This window comes from Schistocerca americana, chromosome X, assembly GCF_021461395.2.
Source record: "Schistocerca americana isolate TAMUIC-IGC-003095 chromosome X, iqSchAmer2.1, whole genome shotgun sequence".
NCBI lineage: Eukaryota > Metazoa > Arthropoda > Insecta > Orthoptera > Acrididae > Schistocerca > Schistocerca americana.
Window position 1 is genome coordinate 668,802,967 of NC_060130.1, and position 11,266 is coordinate 668,814,232.

General features: G+C 34.6%; 1 protein-coding gene across 4 annotated transcripts in view; it reads right to left on the minus strand.

The window, feature by feature from the left end:
* The window catches only part of LOC124554825 (ephrin type-B receptor 1-B), a 345,617-nt gene extending 343,318 nt beyond the window's left edge, over positions 1-2,299 (minus strand). For all 4 annotated transcript variants that reach the window (XM_047128489.1, XM_047128488.1, XM_047128487.1 and 1 more), the window contains exon 1: positions 1,870-2,299. The gene's annotated coding sequence lies outside the window, so the exon portion shown is untranslated. The remainder of the gene's footprint in view (positions 1-1,869) is intronic.
* Positions 2,300-11,266: the final 8,967 nt, after the last annotated feature.

Sequence of the window (11,266 nt, forward strand, 5' to 3'; positions counted from 1 at the left end):
ACTAAATTTTAAAGTCCATCAAGAAATAATTTCACTTACATGATCAAATTACGTATGGCCAACAAATGATGTGTAGGAAATCAGTTGTCAACAAATCACATTACTTAAGTATACTTCAATTTTTGCGACGAACAACGCTATGGGACAGAAAACCGGAACAAATTCACTACTCAGTAACACAACATGTATAAATGCAACAGGAATTACCGATGCCGTTAAGTGAATAAAGGCAGTCATACAAGGGATAGAATGAATAATCACATCCAAATTAGGGAACGATTGCGCATAATTACATAGGCAGCTTGGTCTCAGCTGGTTCTACAGAATGTGAGAAGGTGCCTACCTACCGACCGAGTTGGAAAGGACCACCCAGGCCGGGCCGCTTCCTGGGAAAGTCGCTTGACCAGGCCCTGTGAAAGTCGCAAGCAGTCGTCCAATCGAGCACTCGTTGAAAAGCTCTTCTATGGAAATCCAAAGTAACATGAAATACAAAAACATTGTCCCCCTCTCCCACAAATTAGAGAAGTTGCAACAGAATATACAAGGCTATATAGCTTACACCAATAAAGAATCCATTTACACGCCTTCATTCCCGGTAGTAGGATTTAAGGATATAGACTTAAAATTACGGCACTGAGAACTTCAACTGGCAATAAGGCACCGGCATAATTAGCATAACCTGGTGGATTAGCCGCAGGAACAGAATATTCATCGATTTCACACCCTTGAAATCTGGGTATTGTATGGAGCAATACACACACAAGAAAACTATTTAGGGCCTTCAACTTCAAAATAACGTAGTCTATGAATCCTTCTGGCCGCTGCATACAAAAATTCGCATATAGCAGATCCAAAGTGCAACAATGTCTCAAGTATTGGTACGCTAAACTTCGCGAAACTATGACCTTAGAAATTATCCTAAACGCCCACGTCAACGGAGGAGATTACCCACAAATGATTCTGTGATAAACTGGTATAACGAACACAATCGGTGATAAATGTTCGAGGACTTCAATAAATGAACAGCGACAATCTCTCTCGTCTCTTGAACTTGCAATATACATCTTTCAATACAACACTGGCTCTGATTAGCAATTACAAACTACTATAGAACGAAACACCAAACATAAGTTTGTCATACTTCTAGAAGAACTGAGTTATCACAAACTAATACGATCTCAAAAAAATACGCGCGCTCTTTCTCTCTGTGTAGCTGCTGTCCTGGTAAACAGTGTTTCCTGCTTTACATACCATAGCACAATAAAAAATAAGTGCGCCGGTTACATGCGGTCTGGAAACGTTCCTTCAACTAAAAGTTGTGAACTTCATATCAATAAGTCATACAGAAAAATACAAATTCGGAAAACTGATAGATTCTATACATGTCAAAAACACATTTCTTTCCACGTATGTGCCAGCAATCTGTCTTGAAACCTTCATTTAAGACATCTTTAGGTCAGTACTTTGCTTGAAAATATGTTACACCGTACTAAAATATGTACAAAATCTATTGGGTTTTATCAGAAGAAAACGAACACATCGTTTAAATAGCAGAAGCGGCGAAATTCCTCCTTGCTCACGTTGTGTTGGGCCTCCCAACTATTTCCAACAATACGCGCAGCAAGAATAAATGTCACTCTGAATAGCAAGCAGTTTTCGAAAAAAATACTCATGGTAATGAAAGAATAAGTAGGAGAAAGTTCTTGCTAACACCGCTCCTATTAAAAATCTAGGTATGATTAGAAACATTCTCCGAAACAATCACATAATTAGTTTTGTACTTAATGTCTAAAATTCCATTTGCACGTTAGTTTATTCGTTAAATTAATATTTGTCTGTAATCGTTCTGGAATTCATAGCTGTACTTACTTGAGATATCGTCCTGTCCTTCCAAACTTGGGCTGACGCTGTGTAGTATATGCCTTTCACAAAAGTTGACACTTAACCTCCTTTTATTTTCATATTCGTGAACGAAGTGCACATGCAGAAATTCGAAGGAACTCGAACCACAAAGCTTTCTTTCGCTACACTTATCAATATCTTACATGTATATTGATAACTCTTGATACATAATACGATGCTAAAACATGTTGTCTGTGTTAAAAAAAATAAAAATAAAAAAAGTTATTGACTTGACGCCATTCGATCGAATCACCCACTTCCATGCATTATAAATCACGTAGTTGAAATAAAGAAGCAATGTTGTTTAATTCCTACACAAAATTTACAGTTCTGACTCCGCAAAGCAGACCATTTTTACATTACAAGGAGTGTTGACTGTTCCTCACCGCACACTGACTCCGCCATCTTGTTATTACTGAGATCTTAGACACCTGACAGCAAAGATGTTCACTACTCTGAATTTTTTCGATATAGAAAAAAATGCTGTACTACAGAAACTTGTTTACACGTGTTCTACTTCTGTAAAACAATAAAAGTTAATCTGTTTGAGAAATACCGAACGACTTTCAGCCTTTCTACCCTCCAGTTTAAACAATTCTCATCAAAATTCTGCCAGCTGTTAATCCGCACACGCAACACACAAGTATTTTCTTAAGAGACTTCATGCTTTTTACTTCACTTTCAGTATCAGACGTTAGTGTTGACCACAACATTATCATTTTCAAATATGTTTTTGGAGAAAATAGTAAAGAGTTTTATTATTTGACATTTCAAATTCGTTCCTCAGCACCACTTGTAATTTGGTGCTAGTCAATATGCAGAAACTATAAGTAACAAATAACCATTATATGATTGTCTTCCTGGGAATGGGCTCGAAAATAAAGAGCTATTTTTCAGTAAATCTCCTACAATCTGACCATTATGCGCCAGTTTTTTTGTCTGTGAAAATCTTAAGCTAGAGCTATGTAAGCTACATTTTTAAACTTTGCTCAATATAGACTTCCTCTCTTTCAGAAACACTGTTTTTGTTTCAGAAGACGCAAACGTCGATCATCATTTCATAAACAGCTTTAAAACAAAATGATTAGGAACAGGGCTACATATTGCTTTTGTTGTAGAATCAGAATATTTTTCATTATGTGGTACTTCCATTATATTTGAGAGTATATCAGTTGTTTTCAAGCCAAAGTTATCATCCAGATTAAGACACCAACTCATTCAAATAAAATTGTTCCCCACAAATTACTGCACCAAAACCTCTTGTCACTGTTTTGATTTCTTGGCCAAAATCCCTCTCTTAGCTTCACGTTCCTTGGCTTGAAACAATAAACAGTACAGTTACTTACACACCTTCCTCCTCCTTTGCTTCTCTCTCTTCCATGTGAAGAAACCTATGGCTTCAAGATCAGATACTATGCATTATTTAGTCAGAATTACACACACACCTGCAAATTTTTCTGTACTCTCCATCTCCTGTGTTGTCCTGTACTAAGTTAAGAACTTTAATTGTTCCTAGAGATTGTGAACATGCAAGGTGAAGGATATAAATGTGGTAATCACAAATGATTAAGAGTGCCTCTGGAAACTTCTTTATTAAAAAGTAAAACAATTCCACACCAAATAAAAAGTTTTCCCAATGTCAGTGTTAAATTCCAGTCACTAATGAGTTGATACACACCAGCAAATCCAAATACGAAAGCTGTCAAGAGATTCTAACTAATACAAATTGTTTAAGAACATTTTTACACTTTGCACTTTTTCAGCAACTTTTATTGTAACAATGTTATCACAGATACTAAGGAGACATACATACATATATATGTAACTGAAACAACATGGTTTTATAAAAATTTACATATGTCAATGTTACAATAATGCTACACGACAACCATTTTGAACATTGGATTGATTGTGTCATGCAGTCCAATCTCTGGTATAACTATTCCTCACTACATGTTTGAGAAGTATTAAAATTTTAAAACCAGTGTTTAGATACACAAGAACTGTTTACACTAACAAATAAAATATTACATGTTCTCCAATAAGAACATAACAGAACTGACAGCACACTGAAATACAATGTCCTGCTAGCAATAGAATCCATTCTAAAAGCATCCAGTCATCATAAAGTTAGGTCTGTGCTGCAGAGTTCAGTGTCTGAATCTATTATTTATTTCATCACAAATTATCTACACAATGGCCAAAAAGCACTGCCAGCTCTTGTGTTAAAAACTGTTAGCACTACAATAATAATAATAACATAATAATAATAATAACAACAACACAGAACACACATTAGTAGATCAGTACCATCGACATTTGTTTTGTTAGTGAGGAAAATAATGAAGATATGTTACAGATGATGATGATGATGATGATGATGATGATGATGATGATGATGATGAAATACTGAGGTGGTAATGATGCTGTACCAAAATATTAAGTGAATATTATGGGTGACCTCATTACTACAGATATTATTTTCATGGGAATTCGCAAAAATGTCATGCCTATGAAATCGGATACAGTAGTCGTTATAATTACATGCCCCCTACAAAACACTTGACCACTGAAAATTATTGGTTCACATAGAACACCCTATGTAAAACGAATTAGTTATGTTCTAATTTGAGGCATATTCTGTAAGAAATACATCAAGGTGACGCTTTTCACTTTGGTTTCAAACATGAGAAAATGATTCCATCTGGTATTAGAGATTACTACTCACCACATTCTAAAAGTATGTGGAATACAATACAAGAAAGAAGATTTTGAATCTGAAAATATTTTTTGTATTACATGCTTTTAAGTCTTTATTCCTTTCTTGTTGCTTGCTTGTTTGTGTTGAATTAGCAATATTTCCATTAATGATTGAAGAACAGACTACTGTTCACCTGCAAGATGGCATGATGAGCTGTGGACAGGCTTGCTAAGCTGATTCCAACAGCTAAGTTACTGTACAATTCATTGGCAGAAAATGAAAGATAAATTTGCAGTAACTATTTATCATTTGTTCATATATAATGCTCATCACTTGGTCCTTAACATGATTTGAGACTTGTCCACCTTCATTATTAGTTGCGTACCATGAGTTACTTCCCACTGTGTTCCTGTTATGTTTTAATATCTCTGTTGTTAGAAAGAAATGTACTGGTTTATTATATGGCAGAAAGCCGTACCATAAAATTAAAAATAATTACAGTAACATTTAATCTGCTAGGGTACACAGTTGTTAAGTTTAAATAGTATTATAAAAGCAGAGCATTTCTTCCTACAGCACCAAATAAAGAAAACAAGTAGTGACAGCAATTACTTCATATGAAAACATTTAGTTAACATGAACAGTAACAATTAGATTTGAGTTTCTCTTGATACACACTCTACATGTTGACTAAGATTTTATATCAGTACATATTTTTTAAAATATCCAATATATATAAAACTTAATATAAGGCAACAATCTGAAACAAGTAGCTCCAAGTCAGTTGGGCTTAATAACACTTTCTTTTATTGACATTTTTCTTGTATGTTCTCATATGTCAGTACAAATGACATCATGTGAAAACAGTGTGACTAGAGAATTAGCTTATGTTGGAATCTACATATATACAGGAAAATATACAAGAAAATGCTTAAGATTCTACCATGAAATTTTATTTGCTTTACAGGATAGGTCAGCAATGACCTTAATTCAGGTCTAGGAAGAAAGTGTAAAGACAAATTTATTCCCAGTTCTTCTTTAGCTTGTCCTTGAATATACTGTCAATATAACAAACAACAAAGGCAGTTTAGTGATGACTAATAAGCTTCACATGTTTGTCTTATTAGTTCATGTGCTCAATTGAAAAAGAAAATAAATGGGTCTACAGCTAATGTATTTATACATTTGACTTTTATTTATTAGTTATCTACATACATTCATTATTTCCTACAGTGCAGGCATTTACATTGTAGTTCTGTCCATTGACCATATTCCACTCTCATAATAAAACTTCATCATGTTTCAGAGACAAAATTTAAAGCTGCTACCGTTAATGACTCACGTCCCGAGTTTGGCACAAGGGGGAGAAATAGAGAGAATGAAGAAAACTAATAGAAATGTTTGCTTTCATACTTCTGCATGCCAGTACTGTACTGAAAACACCATAATTGTATGGATACATCATTAAAAATAGTTACAGAAATGTAAATGCTATCAGTCTGTCAACTTTAATTCCGTCAAATCCAAAAAATTATAAGATTCTGAAGCAGGATTGGGAAAATGCCTGATATGTCCAAGAAGACTTAAATCAGTGAATTCCACCAACCAAGCTCCTTTAACAGCCCAGTACTACACTGGCATAAAACCTTGGAAACTATTACTGAGTATTCTGAAGGTTTGACTGTGTCTTCATTACATTGGCAGTAAGTTTAAATTACCTGTAAACTATTTTATGAGAAAAGAAACAGATGACTAAACCAGTCTGTAATCCTTTCTTCAACCATTACTTCAACCTTAGGGCAATTGATGGTTTTGTGGGAGAGTATAGTAACATAGCCACTGAACGACACCTTGACTTGACTTGACTTGACTTGACTGATAACCCAAGAAGACTTAAACAACATATTTCATTTCCAATCTCTCAGTTCTGATTTACAACCAGCTGGCAGGTTGAAGCTCAAGGGTAAGGAAGTACATTACAAAGAGACACCTACCATGACAAACAAAGTAAAATGCAGGTCCCATTATCAAACAAATTTTAGAACAATGAACACTAGCCAGTGAACAACCTCATTTAACACAATTGGGAGAGATGTATGGTAGCCTGTCATAAAAGGCAGTGTGTATGGATAGTTCCAGAACTAAACACTAAATTTTAAACATGCTGAAACAATTACCTAATGAAGTTCAACAATAACTTCCTCCTTTAAAGAATAAATTTAATTCGAGACAACCTATAGGTCTTACTACATGAGTTACAAGTAACGTCTGAACAAAAAGAAGTAAATAGTGAAAGTTTATGAATAACTGCTGGTAAACCTTTCAGGATGTTACGTCATGGTCCAAGAAACTATTCTGTTCCTATTATTTTTGTCCATGACTGTGCTGGACATTTTCAGAGGCGCTCCTCCGCTGAGTCTTGCAGTTGGCAAGACGCGATGGAGGAGTGCCTCTGAAGATGTCCAGTGCAGTCCTGAACAAAACATTAGAAACAGAAGAGTTTCTTGGACCACGGCCTAACCTCCTGAAAGGTTTACGAGCAGCTATGTCATCCGGTCATGAAACCCTTTATTCTATGATCAGTTTATGAATAATTCCAACAGTTCACAATTATATGAAATAGGAAAATACAGAAAGTACTTGAACAGGTAATAACAACAGTGAATTTTGTTAGACGTGGCCTATTCTCTGCTCTTCAATTGGAGTCTGAGACAACACATTTGAGAAAAAGGAAAACTAGATTAATATGAATACTCAAAATAAAATTAAGGCTACACTTTAGCATTATATCCGCAAGTGATATAAGAAGTGCAGTTTCCTCTACTACCAGTAACTAATTACATGCCTGTTTTTCATTAAAAAGGGGCATGTAACAGATGCACATATGGCTCTTAAAGAGCAAAAAATATTGAGAGCAAAAGACATCAAAGGAGGCTGTATCTCCAGTAATTCGCAATTTTTTTGTTTTTAAATCTTCTGATACTTCGTCACAAGAAAGAGGCACTAAATGAGAAATGCAAGAGTAACATGATTTTTTTACTACTTTGAAATTAGACATTGTCTTTAGGATGCCATAAGCAAATTTATTTAAATTTTGTGTTGGTATATATAAGCTGCCATGGCAACAGTTTAACAGAAAACATGCGAATGTCTCAGATTAACTTCATGAAGCAAAAGCATCACACTAAAAAACATATACACAGCCCATTTCATCCAATGTACAAGGTGAACTTTTTAGTGGAATAATATTGATGCATTGTTAGTAGACTTGAAATGGTGAGAGCTCAAGTCCTGATGTATATCTGTATTAAACCTGCTGTATATTTCGAATAATCATATTAGAATTTTGAATTGTGTAAGCTTTCAGTATATTGTCCCTTCACTGCCCTTTGTAAATGAGTGTAACTTCATTATTTAACTAATGAAATGAATAGTGGCACATTTAAAATTTATTACAAGCAAGTACATCATCTACGACTTTAAACACACACCCATAGGTGAGGAAGATAGTCTTACAGTGGAAGTTGATCTATATATATCATTTTAAGGTTTTGTTTAAATTAAATGCTTCAAATTATATACCTTACATACTTTAAAAGGGCTAGTATTTCAGGGAAGACACAGCACAACATTTACATTAACAAATTACAGCATAGAGGAGTTGCACAAACAAGTGAGTAAAGCTTCCATTCCACTCCCCCCCCCCCCTCACTCCTCACACTATAAACATAATTACTGATAAAAACTGAAATTCCTAAGTGCAGATTTATTTTTACCTTAAAGGCTGCAGAGTTTATTGCTTATAGTGTAATTCTAAGCAACATAATTTGGAGATTTCCATGGAATTAACAACTTCTATAGAAATTAAGTTTAGCTTTGGAAAGCTACAAAGGGGGATAGTCAGTTCAGCATACTCACTAATGCTGTTACTTTGGGAAAGTGGTTGTGGCATAACACAAATGCAGAAAAATTTATTATTCTAATTGATAGATGAATCACTGGAATGCTTACCAAGCTATGTAAGAGTAAACTTTCAAAGCATCTGGTGAACTAACTCAATTAAAAATAATTAACAAGTAATCATACAAGTGGTTGGTATTTTTATGTGAAATAGGTGGTTTTACAGTGAAGCAATTAAGAAAGACTGCAGTGAAAGGGGAAGACACACTTACATTAATACTTAGTCATGCAAGGAAAGTCTACATGGTAAAGACATTTTGCTTAGAATATGTGACTGAAAGGGTGAATCCAGATCTGATGATACACGCTGTGTCAGGGACACTTAAAAGCCCCTACATCATACATTTCAACAAAAATCTTGAATGTCTGCCAGTCTAATTCTATATCAAGACAAATTAGTTTTAAGTAACTTGCACATTCCACATTACCAGTTACAGTGAGAGAACCTATATTTCTCATAGTACTTACTTTAAATATTTTCAACAACACTAAACATTGCCAAGATGACATCAACAGAAATTAAATATCGAATCTCTGTCTCATACTTGTTAAACGAGCAGCCTCCAATTTAACATTTTCACAAAGTTCTTTCTCATTAATATCCCTGGAAAGCTATTTCATATTTTCACAATATTTGTCTTTTTGTTCATCATAATTTCACTGATAATATGTTGCAAACCTCTCCTGGTAACACAGGTAAGAGATTAATAACTAATGGATTGACTTTATTACAAATGTGATTTCCACAAGAATTCTACAATGTTAAAAAAAAGGTAACCCTTGTAGCTCATTTCATTCAAATAAAGGATTAAATGTTCATTCAAAAATGTTATGCAACTAATAACCACCATACGAATCAAAATATTTACAAACAGAAAGTTAGCCTTACTGAAAATGATTTTGTAGTACATTAATGCTACCTTTCTGGAACATACACCTACCTTCAGTACATAATGTCAATTTATTCAAAATTTTCCCCTTTGCTTATAATTTAATGAAGTTGCTCCACAAACAGAGTAATGAGCATATAAAGGCAAATGGATATTATTTCTGCCACTTAGCACAGTTCAACAAATAGCTAGTATTGGTATACTTAATCTTCCCTCCACCAAGTATGATTTCCAATAGTCACTACAAAATTAAGTAAAAATGGTTCTCATTTGGCACTTCTCAACATTTCAGAGAAAAATGCAACACGTATTTTTTATATCTTTAGAGATATTTAAAATGTAATTAATCTATTATTACACTGACTTGAAAACATCAAAAACTGATTATATTGTAAACATAGAAACCTGAAAATAGGGCCTGCACGCAACACAGCACTGAAAGTCTGTGATGGCCTAGCAAATTTAAAAAAAAATTTTTCAAAAGTTATGATTGCTCTGCTTATCTTAGTTTATAGGCTTCAATACTAAAATACTTAACTAATGTCAAAAATTCTAATTTTTGGTAATGTAAATAATGGAAGTAAAAGCTTGGAGTGTATGTTATATACAGCCTAAATGCTATAACCACTACACAGCACAAATAACCCGTTTCAAGAACTTAAGATGCGGAAGCACTATTTATAGCTGCCAGAGGTAGAGCTAAAAGCCGAGAGTGGAAAATGGCAGTGCAGCTTTATAACAGTAGACTATAAGCCAAATTTCCAAAGTACCAGGAGGAGGAAGTTTGACTGAATGACATCTTTAAAGATAGCTGTGATACTACTGGTTGTTCTTAATGACCAGGGAAAAATTTTGGACACAGTTCTGAACTGAACATAGCAGAAAAAGAAAAGGACAATGAAGATCTTAATGGATGTCTCAGTACAATAAATCACATAGTATGAAAAATCATAGTGGAGCAGATGTGGCTAGTGGCAAAAATTTGGGCACTGTACTTAAACAATGGGAAATGGAGGATGGAATAATGACAATTTTATGGAAAGGATACACTGCTACTCGCCATATAGTGGAGATGTTGAGTCGCAGACAGGCGCAAGACAAGAAAGCTAGAAAAAGCCCTTTGGGCCAAAAGATTTCTTGTTTTGCAGTATCTTTGTCATGCCTGTCTGTGACTCCTCACCTCCTCTGCATGGTGAGGAGCAGTCTCCATTTTCATAACATGTACACTGCAAATAAAAATAAATGTATGATACATTCTACACTATGTGATATCATTTGGTAACAGATAGTAAATTGAATTACAATCTGTCTGTTACAAATAAGAAATTCATTTCACAGATGAGGGATGTGCAGAATTCCTGAAGTCGCCACAGGGCATGACAGTGGCGCATAGCGCAGAAAGCCACATAACTCGTCTATCTTACGTTGTCAATGCAATGAAACATGAACTTGGGCAAGCTTCAAAATATCTGTTGAACCCTTCTGCTGCACTGGAGGATAACACATCCTCTGGGAAAGGGGGGGAGGGGGAGGGAAGGGGGGATGAGAATAAATGATTACAAAAAGAGTGTAAAAAATCACATGAAGGAGAAAATATTTTCTAAAAATTAAAAAAATCTGCAAACCACTTTACAGACTACAATTGGCACTGTTACTTTGCCTATACAATTTTCCCAAAAAGATAATGGAGAGCAACGAAATAGTCAATATTTTCAATAGCTTGGGTAAAGCCATTTCACATCTTAAAAACCATTTTAATCGTTAAATATAAAACTGTTCATAACCTATTGTAATATGAAACCAATTTCCTGAT